Source organism: Desmodus rotundus, chromosome 4, assembly GCF_022682495.2.
Source record: "Desmodus rotundus isolate HL8 chromosome 4, HLdesRot8A.1, whole genome shotgun sequence".
Classification (NCBI taxonomy): Eukaryota; Metazoa; Chordata; class Mammalia; order Chiroptera; family Phyllostomidae; genus Desmodus; species Desmodus rotundus.
In genome coordinates, this window is record NC_071390.1 from 81,277,857 (window position 1) to 81,294,697 (window position 16,841).

The following is a 16,841-nucleotide window of genomic DNA, read 5'->3' on the forward strand; positions in this document are numbered from 1 at the left end:
CTTCTGGCTAGGAATTCCATACACATTTTTGAAAGGCCAAATGGAGCAGTCCACCAGGACGAAAGACTCCACGAATCCAGTGAAAGAGAATAAAAGAGAGAAAGAAAAAAAAAAAAACATCTCAGTGTCCACACAGACTTTTATTTCTGGTGTTTCTAAAATTAAATGTGTGCTCTTCAGTATCACTAGCAATACCTAGTGGGACCACTGTTATTTTGCGTCTCAAAGAAATCTGGTGATGATTTCTAAATAATCTGAAGCAGAGGGGTTTACCACACTTTTTGAAACAATTTGAAATAGGTAACCAATATTGTAAGATCTAGATTTAAAATGAGATTTTTGGTGATGGTTTGAAGAGAGAGGGCTGCATCAGCAAAATGTTTCCTCATTCTCTTTCTTTCATACTGTGTAATTCTGAGAGCTCTTAGACCATGATAAGGAAGTAATTGTGTTTTGAATTTCTCTAAGGATCTAACTAGAGGGCATCCAATAAGCATTTCTAGGAATTCAGGTTTAAAGACCCAGGTAATTATGATAGGGAAATAAGATTTTGCCCAGCTGAGGGAAGCAAGTAAAACCGGTGTGTGGGGTTTGGCCAAAGAAATGCAGAGCTCCTAAAGGTCAGCAGGCGTGTGTTTCTCCATCCTCACAAGCCCCTACAGCCCCAGCTCTGCCATCACCATGTATGTATGATACACAGGAAATGAAGTGAGTGACGGCAGCTGCGTAGGGACCGATGCGGGGCGGGCTCTGCGTGGTTGTCCCAGGACTGTCTCCGTGGCTGTGTCACTCCTGACGAGATAACACAGCAGTGAGGCGTTGGGCGAGGGCAGGGCTCCTCCCAGCCTCCCCAGTAGAGCGGCTGGAGTCTTCTGAAGCTGCCAGTTGCCAAATGAAATCTGAAACCCTGAGCTGCGTCTGAGGGCTGGCCCCGCTCAGTTGTTACTGCCTCTTGTACTGTATATTTACTCATTCACACACAATCACTCTTTCTAACTTCTGGAATTCTTCTTTGCGCAACTGCTAGGATTTCTTAAGTGCATGTGGCAACTCAGCCCAGCTCCGGGTGGAAACCGGCAGGGTCTCGGAGGCCCTGGGAGCTGTCAAGGCTGCGGCCGGGACAGCAGAGGATCGAGGCGCAGGCGGTGGAGGGGAAAGCACCACAACTTTCCACCCCAGCTGCAGCACTTTCGGCCGCCGAGAATTTCCTCCTAAACCACAGCTGCGGAGCAACCAAGTGCATGGGGCGCAACACTTCCCCTTGTTGTGGGAAGTAAAGGAGCCTTCCCACCCTCTGTATCTCTTTTCTTTTCTTTCTGCTGGCCCGGGAGTCTTTCCTTCCAACCGACCCACGTCTGCCGTGCGCTCGGAGCAGGGTAGGTGACGCCGCCACGGGGGTGTGCGCCCGGGCCACTGAGGGAGGGTGGGACATGGCTTTGTGGGCACGCGGGGCTACAGACACAGCTGCTTGCGACAAAGGAGGGGACTGCTGGGGGCGAGGGGGGATCGCAGGAATCCCGTGCTGGTGCAGTGTGTCCCTGTGAGTGTGTGTGTGTGTGCGCGCGCGCGTGTGTGATGGGAAACAATGCTCCTTTATTATTATTATTATTTTTAAAAGGATAAAAACGGCTCAAGCGGGTAGTATGTGTTTAAATAGATGAAATTACTTAAAAAAAACACCTCTTTATGTAATTTAGTGCCCTCACTTGCAATCCAGCCTCCCGTTCCTCCCTGCTTGTTTCCGTTAGAGTCTTACGTTAGTTTTCCTAGATAACAGACACACAGAGAGGTAGGTTTTAATAATAAACTTTAATTGTAAACACAAAGCATTAGGGAATCTTTGGTGAATTTTAAGTCACCCAGAAGGGTTTCTCTAGATTTTGAAAACAGTAACTTTTAAAGAAGTATCTATCCTCTCTTGAGGACAAATATGTTAACATATTCTCATTAAAAAGGATACTTCAGACTGGTTTCTTTTAGAAGTGCCCAAATAGGAGGGGAAGTGATGCTACTCTTGATTCCTCAGTTTTTCAATACCAGTGGGTAATGGTGAGACCAGTCTCCCTTGTAATCTATTTTAATTCACTTGAATTAAAAGATAGTCTCCAAGTACTGTTTCCATCATTATGTTTCCAAGTAATAGTTTATTCTGTCACTTTTTTAAAAACCTAGTAAGACATCATTATTTTATGTCCTTCTAAGAAGAGGAAACAAATAAATCATGCTTGGTATTTGAAATATAAAAATTGTAAAGAGTTTGCTTTTCCATACGTGAAATAATATGTGCTGCTCTGTCTACAAAGTCAGACAAATTAATTGGAATCTGGGGATATTCACAGTAAAGTTAGGAAGTTTATCCAGTTACTGAGAAGATGGTCAGGTGAGTTAGAAACAATCAGTCCCCTGATTGTCATTGGAATGCAAAACCACCCCGGAAGCGCGAGAATGGATCTTTGCATTAAACTGGACATTATAAAACACAAAACACACAGATTTACTATATTAGAAAAGGCCAGAGAACATGTAGAAAGCCACACAAGACCTGTTAAAATCGCTCCCTTTTAAATTCCTTGATACTTCCTCTTCTCTGGGGGTCTTTGAACTTATGAGAGAGCCCAATAATGCAGGCCCTGATTTCAGGTAGCAAATCTAGAACTCTTCTCTCTTTAGAGTCATTTCTGAGTCTCAAAGAATTTACCATAAACATTTTGGAGAACCTAGATATTGACAAAACTTAATAAACAATGTCCGCCAACTTCTCAGAGAAGTTAGGATCCTGGTGGAAGATCTTTAAGTGGACGGAAGGGATAGACTTGAGTTTTGTAGATCTGGAGTTTAGTTTGAGGTTTGAGTAAGGAGTACACAAGTAGCATGACAAAAGGGAAGAAAATCTGTAATTCATTCTACATGTGAAAGACTGTTGAAACTTAGTCTGTCATTGGCTTTCAACTACATTATTTCATTTTATTACTTAATCTCTGGGCTTTGGATTTGAGAGGGGGATGGCTTCTCAGTAATGCTCCTTTGGTTGTAGGAGCATTTGAACCATTTTGAACATATAAACCTGAGAGTAAGTGGGGAACAATTAATTTATCAAGAAAAAACAATTCACTGCAGAACAAATAGCAATGTATCTTTCTAGACAAGAGGATAGATTTAAGTATAGAAGTGAAGAGTGTTCTTGGCTGAAATCCCCAGGGGAAGCCTTTTAGCTTTGTTTGGGATAGTAATGGCCAAAGCTCCGAAGATTTTCATCCAGGCACAATTTGATTTATCATGTGGTCTTGGACTCACCAGGTGAAGGGTAGGGGTTGAGGAAAGTGAGAGGTGGGGCAGGAAGAGTGAGGAATGTGCTGAGTGGTTCGATTCTGATTACTTTGCTGTCCTGGCCAAGAGCCTACTTGATGTTTACCAACAGTGCCCCAAGTCGTTTGGCTGTGATCAGCTGGCCCACGAAGTGAAGATTCTGGCTCTATTAGTCCCCAGGTTGGTTTCTCAGGGCTGAAAGCAGTTGGTGCTGCTGCAGATTCCAGGCCATGCATTTGGTGTCTGTTTTTAGTGTTTGCTATAGCGCCATCTTAGTTACCTGTAGTTATTTTTCTGTGGTATTTTCTGGCCCGTGATGAAGGGTTCTTTTCCCATGAGTTGAGCTTAAGTAATGCTGATTCCTTCTTTCTGTCATGGTTCAATTTTTGATAAAGGTGTGCTTTGGGAAAACAAGATGGAAGAGGTGAATAGAGTTTCAGTTTGGAGCCCAACAGAAGGGACAAACACCTAGTTAGTTACACAAGGGTGCAAAGGAGGTTGATGATAAGAACATGAAGCATTCACTCTACACTGAGGAAAAAAGCAGAAGAGAGTTAAAATCTTAAAAACCCTGTTTGCTCTTAAATTCATGGCTAAAGGATTATGATTTCTTCCAAATAGAGAAAGGTATTTCAAAATAAAAGTATAAATAGTCAACTCAGCATAAAGTTAATGCTTTTCATGTGAAGAGTTGGACTCTCATTGAATTTTGCAATGGTAACCCATCTGTCTTTGCCACATGAACTCAAACTTTACAAGGTTATGATGGTTTTTGAGGCTATGATAAAGCACCTTTAGAAGTAGAATGGTTATTGTGATGAACAGTCAAAAATATTCAGTTTTTGGAGGTTATTTTGTACATGTATGTATTTTTTATTGTTTTTCAAGTACATATATGTTTTTATTATCTTTACACTACTGTGGCATTGCTCCTATTAATCTTTATAAGGTGCAGATATAATTGTGTAAGTCCCTTGTTCCACCTTTGGTGGATCCCAATGAACTACATTATCTCTAAACTCTTTAATGTAACAAAAAGTTCTTCAAAGCCCATGCTTTTTAGCTTTCTCTTCCTACCAAGGGTCCCTCACTGTTGACGCTTTTGTTTTCTCACTCACAGATATTCATTTTCCTGGAATTCCCTCTTCTGGGAAAGCCCCTCTTCTTCTTGGTGGTCTATTTCAAGTAGAGGTTTTTTTTGGTAGAACTTACCCAATTCCATCCAGAAAGAATTAATCATTCCATCTTGTCTGTTTCCATGATGTTTTGAACACACTTTGAATAATAATTTGTATGAGTGTCCGGCTAACTGAGGGGAACCCACCTGCATCCTACTTCCCACCTCAGTGTCTAAAATACATAGTAAACACCGGTTAATTTTTCCTTAATAAATGAGCAAGCAAAAGTCATGGATGAGTGAAGCACTAGTGAATTCTACTTTATGCAGGTAATTATTTCCCAAAAGTCCATTTGAAAAATGCCTATTTGGACTCACAGTTCATTTTCCAAAAGTAACAGTGCCACAAAACATAATTCAATTTGAAGACTAATCTGCCTATTTAATTTCTAATATGCCCATTTAATTACTATAACAAATGAAATACTGTGTTTTGCAGTTATAAACAAAAGCAAAACATGACGAAAAGCTACTGTGTAATCATCTTTATCTTCTGGAAATCATAAAATATACTTCAGCTTAAAGATAGTAGAAACAGTTACAATAGATACAAATGTTCCACAATCATTTTTTATATTATACTATAAAATCTGTACTCTATCAAATCCCAGTGGGAGGTCCTGGATTTGGCTGTGAGGACTGATAACGGAGTTAAATTTGGAGATTCTGTTACCTGTGGAATGAGTAATAATCAAACAAAATAGAAATACTAATTTTGGGTATTTAATAATTACCTCGAATGCTAGTGTTTGAGACAAACTGAATTCAATTAAAGGAGAATGTGGAGGTGGATGCAGAGGAGAAAATTCAGAGGGGTACCTTCGTTCATGTTACTGGTTCTTATATTGATTTTCATCAAATTTGAGCATTTAGGCAAATCCAAAGTTTCTTTATTAAAAGAAAAAAACTACCTTTTTCTACAGTTAGTTTTGCTCCCTAACATGTAGAAGGGGGTTGCACTTAATTTGAGCCAAAATACAAATGGACGCATTTTATTTTCAGAGCAGCGATATCTTTGTCACTTGCACATTCACTGTAGCATGTGGATATTTTTTTTCAGTTAAGAATGTATAATACTTGTGTTTCAATCACTTGTCAGGTATCTTAAGCTCAAGCTGCGCTAATGTAATATCTTTGAGAAGACTGGAAGAGTGAACATTGATATTTAAGGGTCTACTCAGTTTTCTAAATCTTCCATGCTCTCTATTTTTATCAAATTACATGATCATAAATTTAACTACCCTAAACATATTACAACACCTTTGTGTTACATTATCTTCATCACACTATATTTTAAAATAGTACTTTTTTGTGTGTTTTAACTGAAAGCCAATATAAAGGAGATGGTCTTCATGGAAAACCTGTTGGTACTTTTTGTTATGTGTTTCAATATTCCTTATATAATGATATCCATAAATTCATCTTTGCTTTTACTGCTTTAAAAAGTGTGTCTCTTCTGACTAACTGGTGTTGTTTCTTTTGTTAGAAGAAAAAAGAGACTTAGAAATCACCAGTTCCTCATTTCTGGCTTGTCATCCAAGAGGCTGAAGTAAACTTGATGCTCAGTTGCCCCCAGTCAAAGTTTTCTGACCTGATTGTTTCCTTTCCACCTTATTTTAATGCACATATCATACCTATGCCTTTGAAATATGTTCTGTTTTGGAAATAGGTCGAATTACCTTCATTTTGTATTCTTTTAACTCATTTTAGACTTTTAGTTAAGTATTTATAAATTTCTATTTTGTAGTTTCAGGCTAGTATTTTAGAGCCAATAGTTTTTCCAGATCATGTGTGTGTGTGTGTATGTTTCCTTGCAACTTTCTAGGTACTGTTTTTGTATTCCCTGATGGAGAAAAAGGTCTTCCTCCAAATGTTACATGTCTTAAAAACCTTAGAAGAAAAATCATGCTTACTTTAAAATTATTATAAGTCCACACATGTGAGTTTTTTTCAATATACAGTGTCCAGCAGAAGTAACACCTGCTTAAGTGTGGTTGGTAGGTTAATAATATGGGTGTCATAATTTATAATTTTAATTTGAAAATTTCACTGAAAATGTCATATGGTATGCTTGAGTGTGATATTGTTATGTTACAGAATTACATGCTTATGATTTTGTAGTAAATGATTTTGTAATAAAAAGGGGGTGTTATTTGTGCTGTACCTTGTATGTATCACAAATGTATGGAAGTGTGACATTAAGGATACTCTGAGAAACAAGAAAAAGGCATTCTTTTTCTTACAAATGAAATCTATTAATAAATTGAGACTTACAGAGCTGTTTTCCACTTGTCAAATGAAGTCTTCAGAAAAACAAACTAATTTTTCATATTCCACAGGGTTGGGGAGGGGAGAACCTTATTTTTGTTATGAAAATTTCCTCTGTCTTTGAGTCTCATAGACTCCCAATAATGTTAATCACTCTAATGCAGCAATTTTCAACTGATGTTCCATAATAATTTTTAAAACATGCAGTGCCTACCATTTAGTTATGGGCACTGACCTCTTTTCCCTTAGATTGTCAAATAAGTGACAACAGCCTACACAACAATAGCCATCCAGTGTGAATTAATCAAAATTATACCCATTTATTTTTTCAGCTCAGCAAATAGAATATGTATTTTTTGGTGTGCTGCAGAATTTTAGTAATTGGTTTATGTGTGCCATGAGATGAAAAAAGTTGAAAATTGCTGCTCTAATGAATTATGTACCTACTAAGTACCAAGAACTCTACAAGATGTTTTTCATGTTATTGCTAATTCCAGAAGTAATTAGAAATTGTACAAGTAAACTGTATTATATATAATTCAGATATTATTATTTCTATTCTATGAGAATGTGTAGGCTCAGAGAGGTAAACCTAGGGCTTACCCTAGGTCATGTAGTTAGTAAGCCATGTAACATTGAGAGTCAAAGTCAGGTCTGCCTGAATCCAAATAGGATGCCATTTTTTACCATGTGGCCTTCCTCTCAGTGCTTTTCTCCTCAGCTATTGGTTGTAGAATTACAATCTGTGTGCTCCATGGGTACAGACCCCAGTCTCAACTGAGTCTGCATGACCTGGCCTGAGAGCTGTCTTGTGGATCTTTTAGGTGACAGCATTCTTGTGCTGATGAGTTAGGGCCCCTGGGATGGGCTACTGTTCTCAAGGTTCTTGTATGAGAAGAGAGACTCCAGCTACTACCAACCAGTAACTGAATGAATCTAGAGTGATCAGCTTGGCCAGACTTCATTTTCTGGTGAAAAGGTATGGTCCATCGGGCTTTAGTGATCTGTCCCCATTACTAAATTCTCACACATATGGGCATATGCCCCAGGAACACTGTGAGTGACAGGTGGGAGTAGAGAAATGAGAAGGTAGTCCAAGGTCTAAGAACTAGAGACCCAACTTGGGAAAACAGAAAGATGGAAAGAAAAAATAATTTTGTTGGAGATAGCAACTGAGGAGTGGAGAAAAGTTGCGTTAGTGGTGGCAGTACTCACCAGGCACACAGAAATGAAACAAGCATCCCTGGCTGATGTGGCTCAATTGATTGGGCATCATTCTGCAAAGTGAAAGGCCACTGGTTTGATTCCTGGCCATGTCACATGCCTGGGTTGTGGGTTTGGTCCTCAGATACAGCATGTTCAAGGGGTAACTTATTGATGCTTCTCTCTCACATCAATGTTTCTGTCCCTCTTTCTGTCTTTCTTCCTCTTTCTCTAAAAATAAATAAAATTTAAACAAAAGATGCAACAAGCTATAGGGAAAGAGATTTCCAAGCCAGGGTTTCTCAAGGCAGGGCATTTATCACTGGAATTGTTGGTGCACATCATACTCCTGTTTGTCAAGATACCCAGAGAAAAGAACTCACCATGCTTGAGGGTCATATTTGATTGTTTCATTGTGTTGGGAATATCTGGTTTTAAAATTTCTCATATGAAGGAACTTCCAGCAAGAAAAGAGGAGCCAGGGGATTTAAGAATTTATTATCTTGTTGCACTTAATTTCATAATCCTAGGCTTCAGCTATGTGAGTATGGCCTTCGGAGTTCCATTTTGAGTTTTGAATCTCATTGTGATTTGTTATTGTGAAATGGTCAAGTGCAATGTTGATGATTTTATATAAATGCATCTATGGGGTATACAGAAAGCTTCAGCCTTCTCTATGATTTGCTGATTAGAAGCTTCATTTTTTTTTTGGTAACGACTCACACTTTCTTCATGGAATAACTTTTATGTATCTATGGTGTTAGGTTTAAATTGGCTGGTTCAGTGGGGGAGCCTTGGTCTTTGGTGCCTAGAGATAGGTGGAAGCCACAAGGAATTATCTGGATGTGGAGTTCTCAGAACTTCTGCACAACACGTAGAGTGGCAAGAAGAGGATGGATGGGAGAAGGGCAGAGGCAACGTCATAGGATAACAAATGTTAGAAGCCAGGGAAGCAGAAGAGAAGGCAAATCCAGAGATAGCACTGGGAACTAGAAGCCAAGAGAAGGGAGGCAGTGGATGATGTGGCAGTTAAGGATTCAGTCCCTGCCTAATAATAAATAACAATTATTAAAGCCTTACAATGTGCTAGTTATGCCAAACACTTGTCATGGGTTATCTCATTTAATCTTCATAGCTCCCACATAAGTATTATATTCTCTGTTTTTAGAGATGGGAAGACTGGAACTTGGACAGGCTTAGTAACTTACCAAAACCACATACCACTAAATGGTGGATCTGGGGATTCAAAACTAAAATATCTCACTTCACAGGAGCAATCTTTACCATTATGTTCTGGAGCAAGACCTATGTTCCAGCTGGTGCGGATATGCACAAACCCTGTGACTTTGGGAAATTGCATTAATCTTGAACCACAGATTTCCTCTCTGTGAAAATGGGCATTTAATAATACTTACTTTATAGTGTCATTATGGGTTTTTAGCTTATAAAGTGAGCAATGCATGTAAAGAGGTTGGAGGGGTATCTGGCACCTGGTAAGTATTAATACGTTTCAACACCTATTATTATTAAATTAAATGATGAACATGGGAGTCCTGAGCAGCATTTTCAAGCTGTAGTCATGAAATCAAAGCAGTGGTTCATGATCAGTGTTTCTTTTTCAGTGAGGAGGAATAAAGCACGGTGAAATAGAATAGAAAGAAGTCAGCATTCACTACTGTAGTAAAAGTGAGTGGCTTCATGTTTTAATTTCCATTTGTGTGCTGTGTGTACATCTCACACACTGGGTAAAAATGAAAAATGTACTTCTGATTATTGATTGCTGTCAAAAAAAGTACTTTAAAAGATTCTTTAAAGGAACAGTTTTCAAAGTATGGTCCCAGAACCAGCAGCATTATTTTCACCTGAAAACTTGTTCGGCAAATTACTGAGCCTGCCGAGGCCCAGCCAGTTGTGTTTTAACAAGGCCTCCAGATGATTTAAGGACAATTATGTATTCAAAAGTGGCATTTGGAAATCGTGAAAAAAATTAGGTAGGGGTATGTTAAATTACTTGCAGGTGGTTAAAATACAAGATGTATTCTGCTGACGAAAGCTTTCATTCTCCACAGAGTGCTGTCCTGTGCTGTGTAACTTTGTTTTTGTGTAGTTGCTTCCCCTGGTTTGCTATGCTGCCTGCTCACAGTTCAGGTGAGTCAGGCCCCCAGACAGCAATTCATTTACACATAGAAGGACAATGGGCGGTTGGATCCTGCACTTTCTTCGAGAACTACAAGATGAAAACTTAGCATTGTGAGTGGCCCTGAGCCTTGAATATCTAAGTTGTGTTCAGTTTGAAACATTTTAATGATAATAGTCCAGATGCCTGGACAGCTGTAAAATTAGAAATCACATTAAGAACTCATAAAAATACTGCACTCAGTATTTTACTAATTGAGATATTTATTTTGAAAAACACATGAAGACAAGATGATATTAACAATCTTATTAGTGGGAAAGTAATATTGATGGTAAAAATATTTTGGTAAAAATGGAAGTGAGATAAATTTTTATACTTGGTATTTTCCCCCATAAAGAAAACAGGGAATGTGTTTAGGATATCTATTGGTTGTATACATTACTTTAAAGAGAGAACAGTTAATATTATATTGACCAGCCTTTGTTCATTATTGCTTTTAATGTAATTTAGTTTGTATTTATTTATTTTTGATTAGAGGGTGTATTTGCTCTAAGACTTAAAAGTATCCTCTTTGATGGACCTGGAGAACATTATGCCAAGTGAAATAAGCCAGTCAGACAAAGACAAATACCATATGATTTTACTTATAGGTCGAATCTAATGAACAAAATAAACTAACGGTCAAAATAGAAACAGGCTCATAGATACAGGAATAAACTGACAGCCATCCTGGGGGGTGAGGGTCGGGGAGCTAGGTGAAAAAGGTGAAGGGAGATAAATGGTGATGGATAAAAACTTGACTTGGGGTGAGTGAACGCACAATACAATACACAGATGATGTATTATAGAATTGTACGCCTGAAACGTATATAATTTTATTCACCAATGTCACCCCAATAAATTCAATAAAATTTGAAAACATAGCATCCAGACTCACTAGAGAAGACTTGAGAACTTTCTTTTTCACTTAAAATAATATTCACCTCGAGGAACAACAACAAAGACAGCCCAGAGCAAGCAGAAGGAAGGAAATAACCAAGATCAGAGCAGAGTTAAATGACATAGAGACTAAAAGCACAATTGTAAGGATCAATGAATCCAGGAGCTGGTTCTTTGAAAAGATAAACAAAATCGACAAGCCTTTAAATAGGCTCATCAAGAAAAAAAGAGAGAGGATCCAAATAAACACAATTAGAAATAAAAGAGGAGAGATTACAACTGATACCACAGAAATACAAAGGATTGTAAGAAATTACTATGAAGAACGGGATGCCAAGAAATTTGAAAACCTAGGTGAAATGGACACATTTCTAGAAAAATACAATCTTCCAAAACTGAATGAAGAAGAAGCAGAAAACCTGAACAGACCAATAACAGCAGACGAAATTGAAGCAGTCATCAAAAACTCCCAACACACAAAACCCATGGACCAGATAGTTTCACAGTAGAATTCTACACAGCATTTAAGGAAGAGATAACCCCCATCCTTCACAGACTCTTCGAAAAAATCCAAACTGATGGAAGACTCCCAAACTCTTTTTATGAAGCCAGCATCATCCTAATCCCAAAACCAGATAAAGACACAACGAAGAAAGAAAACTTCAGGCCAATACCACTGATGAACAAAGACACTAAAATTCTCAATAAAATATTGGCAAACCGCATCCAGCAATACATTAAAAAGATCATACACCTTGACCAAGTGGGATTCATCCCAGGGATGCAAGGATGGTACAATATTCGCAAATCAATAAACATAATACACCACATAAACAAAAGCAAAGACAAAAACCACATGATCATATCAATAGATGCAGAAAAAGCATTTGATAAGACACAGCACCCATTTCTGATCAAAATACTCAGCAAATTGGGAATAAAGGGAGCATTCCTCAACATAATAAAGGCCATATATGCGAGACCTACAGCCAACATCATACTCAATGGACAAAAACTTAGAGCTTTCCCACTAAGATCAGGAACAAGACAAGGATGCCCTCTCTCACCACTCCTATTCAACACAGTACTGGAAGTCCTAGTCACAGCAATCAGACAAGAAAAAGCAATAAAAGGCATCCAAATTGGAAAGGAGGAAATGAAACTGTCACTGTTTGCAGATGACATGATAGTGTACACAGAAAATCCTATAGACTCCACCAAAAAACTACTCGACCAAATCAATGAATTTGGTAAAACAGCTGGATACAAAGTCAATACTCAGAAATCAAAGGCATTCCTGTACACCAACAACGAAACTGCAGAAACAGAAATCAGGAAAAAAATCCCATTTGATACAGCAACAAGAAAAATAAAGTACCTAGGAATAAACCTAACCAAGGAGGTGAAAGACCTGTACTCAGAAAACTACACAACACTGAAGAAAGAAATTAAGGAAGACACAAACAAATGGAAGCATGTACCATGCTCATGGATTGGAAGAATTAACATCATCAAAATGGCCATACTACCCAAAGCGATTTATAGATCCAATGCAATCTCTATTAGAGTACCCATGACATATTTCACAGATATAGAACAAACATTTCAGAAATTTATATGGAACCATAAATGACCACGAATATCTGCAGCAATTTTGAGAAAGAAGAACAAAGCAGGAGGGATCACCATACTTGATATCAAACTGTATTACAAAGCCACTGTAGTGAAAACAGCCTGGTACTGGCATAAAAACAGGCACATAGACAAATGGAACAGAACAGAGAGCCCAGAAATAAACTCAAGTCTTTATGGTCAATTAATATTTGACAAAGGAGGCAGGAGCATAAAATGGAGCAAAAATAGCCTCTTCAACAAATGGTGTTGGGAGATCTGGACAGCTACATGCAAAAAAATGAAACTCGATCACCAACTTACGCCATACACAAAAATAAATTCAAGATGGATAAAAGACTTAAATATAAATCGTAACACCATAAAAGTCCTAGAGGAAAACATTGGCAGGAAGATCTCAGACATTCCATATAGCAACATCCTCACAGACACGTCCCCTAAAGCAAGGGACATAAAGGAAAGAATGAACAAATGGGACCTCATCAAAATTAAAAGCTTCTGCATGGCAAAGAAAACAGCATTAAAATACAAAGAGAACCAACAGTATGGGAAAACATATTTGCCAATGATACCTCAGACAAGTGCCCGATCTCCAAAATATATAAAGAATTCACACGACTCTACTCCAGAAAGACAAACAAGCCAATTAAAAAATGGGCAAAGTACTTGAACAGACACTTCTCCAAGGAAGACATACAGAGGGCCCATAGACATATGAAAAGATGCTCAGCATCACTAGCCATCAGAGAGATGCAAATTAAAACCACAATGAGGTACCATCTCACACCAGTCAGAGTGGCCAACATAAACAAATCAACAAAGAAATGTTGGAGAGGATGCGGAGAAAGGGAACCCTATTACATTGTTGGTGGGAATGCAGATTGGTGCGGCCACTGTGGAAAACCGTATGGGATTTCCTCAGAAAACTAAAAATGGAACTGCCCTTTGACCCAGCAATTCCGCTGCTGGGATTATACCCTAAGAACCCTGAAACACCCATCCCAAAGAACCTATGCACCCCAATGTTCATAGCAGCACAATTTACAATAGCCAAGTACTGGAAGCAACCTAAGTGCCCATCAGCAAATGAGTGGATCCAAAAACCATGGTACATTTACACAATGGAATTCTACTCAGCAGAGGGAAAGAAGGAGCTTATACCCTTTGCAACAGCATGGATGGAACTGGAGAGCATTATGCTAACTGAAATAAGCCAGGAGGTGAGGGACAAATACCATATGATCTCACCTTTAACTGGAACATAATCAACAAAAGAAAAAAGCAAACAAAATATAACCAGAGACATTGAAATTAAGAACATTGTAATAATAGCCACAGGGGAGTGGGGAGGGAATAGTGGGGAGAGGGGTCTATAGGAGCTACTATAAAGGACACAAGGACAAAATCAAGGGGGAGGGTGAGGTGGGGGAGGGAGGTTGGACTGGCTGGGGTGGAGTGGAGGGAAGGGGAGAAAATGCAGACAATTGTAACTGAATAAAAATAAATAAATAAATTTTTAAAAAATAAAATATTCACTTGTATTTTTAAGAAGCAGATTTTTAATAGGTATATATTAACTTTCTTTAGTGGTATGTGAAAATATTTTTCAGGACAAAAGTGTCAGGAAAAGAAGAATTTCAAGGTGAGGAAGTCTACCTGCTTGCTTACCACGGGTATAATTTCATGTTTAAACAGCAACTTGCTGGTTTGAAAGATCCTTCTCTCCTTTGTGATCTGTAGCTGGAGAAGACATGTGGAAAGGGCAACAGCTGGGCGGGTGTGTGCTCTGAGTCTCCTTCTGGTATTAACTAGCTTCTGTGAAATTAGGCGATCACATAGCTTTTCTGGACTTCAATCTCCTTACCTGTAAAATAAGGAGGTTGGAGTAAATACTTTCTAAAATTGTTCCAGCCTTGAAAAAGTCTCTGTTGCTAAATGTATTCCTATTGGGCAACTTTGATAAGAATGGGCTACATGTAAGCATTGATAGGGATCAGAAAATGGATGTTTGATTTTAGAGAGGAGTGAGGGAGGATCTGGAAGCTGTAGAGATAACACAGTAAAATTTAGCTGGGCCTTTCCTTGACAAATCTCATGTGCTAGTGGGCTAGTTTTCATCAGCTGTGGGTTGGGGGACACCTTTGGAAATTCCTGAGGATGTTTGGGTCATCACGATGACTAGGTGAAGCTACTGGCATTTAGTGCCCAGGAGGGGTCAAGAATGCTATATGTATTGCAATGCGTATGACAGTCCCTTGCTACAAAGAATTTTCCTTACCCAAATGCCAATAACATCCCCATTGGGAAACTAACTAATGAAGTTAAAAGAGTTTTAACTCCATTTTTTAATAGTCATTGGAAAATTAGAAATGAAGAGTGTACTTTCTGCTGTTTCAGTAACACAAATGCAAACAATATCTATTCTTAGATGACAACTGGTGTTTATGATGCATGGGAGAGAACAGCCTCCAGCTCCCTGAACTATATATTGACTTGCAATAAGAAAAGCAGTAAAAATCTCAGCTCTGTTAGTGTGGTATACCAATATAACTGAACACAGAGTAGGAGTAGTTCTTTTGAGTATGAAGTTACTAGTTTTCTGATGACAGCCACATTTTTAATGAAATGACTTACAGAAGTTTCCACTCAATATAACTAGACATTTCTTGTGTTCACATCCACACCATGATTAGTGCATTAAATGTATAGATTTGATTCTCTATAAAAATACCACTTGCTTAACTGTTCCATGCATGATGAGTGACATGAGCACTTCTTGTTCCTCCACTGGCCTCCTTCTGCACTTGGGTTGAATCCACACATTCTAAGTCAGGTAAGGATAGAGCCCATCCAGCAAGAGTGACTCATCCAGGGCTGTCTCAAGAACCCAAGTAACATTTTCAAATTTGAGGTGTATTTTGCTTAGAATCATTTAAATCACAAGTTTGTTTTCTTAAAATTTTTTTCTTTCATCTTTCTTCTTGCATTTGTCAAGTTCTTGGTTAGTTAATGTTTGTATTTATAACTGCTTATGTTCAGCTCTCAGACACTGTGAGTATAAAGGGAGTTGTAATGGGTAAAATTGTCTAAAACCCAAAGCCAACTTGATATTTTCCAGGAGTGAAAGGGGATCGATCCCTGCTTCTGCTTTCTTTAATGAATCTGGACCTTACTACCTCTGCAGGAGAAGAGGGGAAAGCAGATGATATTGAAATATGTAAATTTTCTTTTCCTATAAGTTTGGTACAAATTTAGATTTCAGGAGAAGGTTGAAATTACAGAATTAAGAAAATGTTTTGGGTATTCTTCCTTTTACTATATATATAAGGCCTCCACAATTAACAAATTGGAGGTTACATGCTACATTCCCCTTGGAATGAATTTATTAGACATCAGAACAAAGGCCCATTTAGAGAATAGCTATAACCATCTTACCTCAATCTTTTAATATTGAAAATTAGTCCAAAGTGATTTAGTTGATTTGCTCTAGAACATAGTCAGGACAAGGCACACCAGGCTCTTGATTTTCAGTGATTGGTTTTTCTACTCTACTACCCTATTTACTTTTCCCTGAGATGATTAAAACAAAATCAAACCTAGATGATAAGTGAAACCCAATTTAAAAATTAAAAAATAAAAATTAATTAAATTTAAAAGTTTACAAAAATAAAAATTAAAAAACCATTTAAAAAATAAAACTAAAAAATAAATTTAAACAATTGTAAAAATAAAATTAAAACCAAATGCTAGCCAAATGCATCCAATGCATATAATGAATTATTTCCTTCGGTCTGCTGCAGCTAGAAGGGTATTAGTTAAGTGCCATCTGGCAGCCTTGACAAAGAGTCACTCACGATTTTCTGTATTCTATCATTTAGGTAAAGAATTATGATTGAGGATAGAGCAAGTGAGTCTATAAGTAACATTTTAAAAAGCATTTTTATGTGCCTAGATTAACCCTGAAGGCAACTGAAAAATATGCCAGAGTAAAATCCAGGTGTAATTTGTAACACTTTCTGTTTTTGGTACATTTTAAGCTAGTTCCTTGTAATAATATTAATTGTGTTGAACCCATCTAATATGAATGTTTTCAATACACTATCGATTTTCATTCAATTTAGTCCTCAAACCACACTATAATTATGTGTTGTTCTCTCATTTTATTCTGTTCATATTCCT

At 38.0% G+C, this 16,841-nt stretch overlaps 1 protein-coding gene across 3 annotated transcripts in view; it reads left to right on the plus strand.

Annotated features, from left to right (window-relative positions):
* Positions 1-874: 874 nt before the first annotated feature.
* The window catches only part of ARHGAP24 (Rho GTPase activating protein 24), a 494,910-nt gene continuing 478,943 nt past the window's right edge, over positions 875-16,841 (plus strand). Inside the window, exon 1 of one of the 3 annotated variants that reach the window (XM_045183728.3) lies at positions 875-1,376. The gene's annotated coding sequence lies outside the window, so the exon portion shown is untranslated. The remainder of the gene's footprint in view (positions 1,377-16,841) is intronic. The other 2 variants (XM_045183726.3, XM_024574833.4) reach the window with 2 other exon arrangements.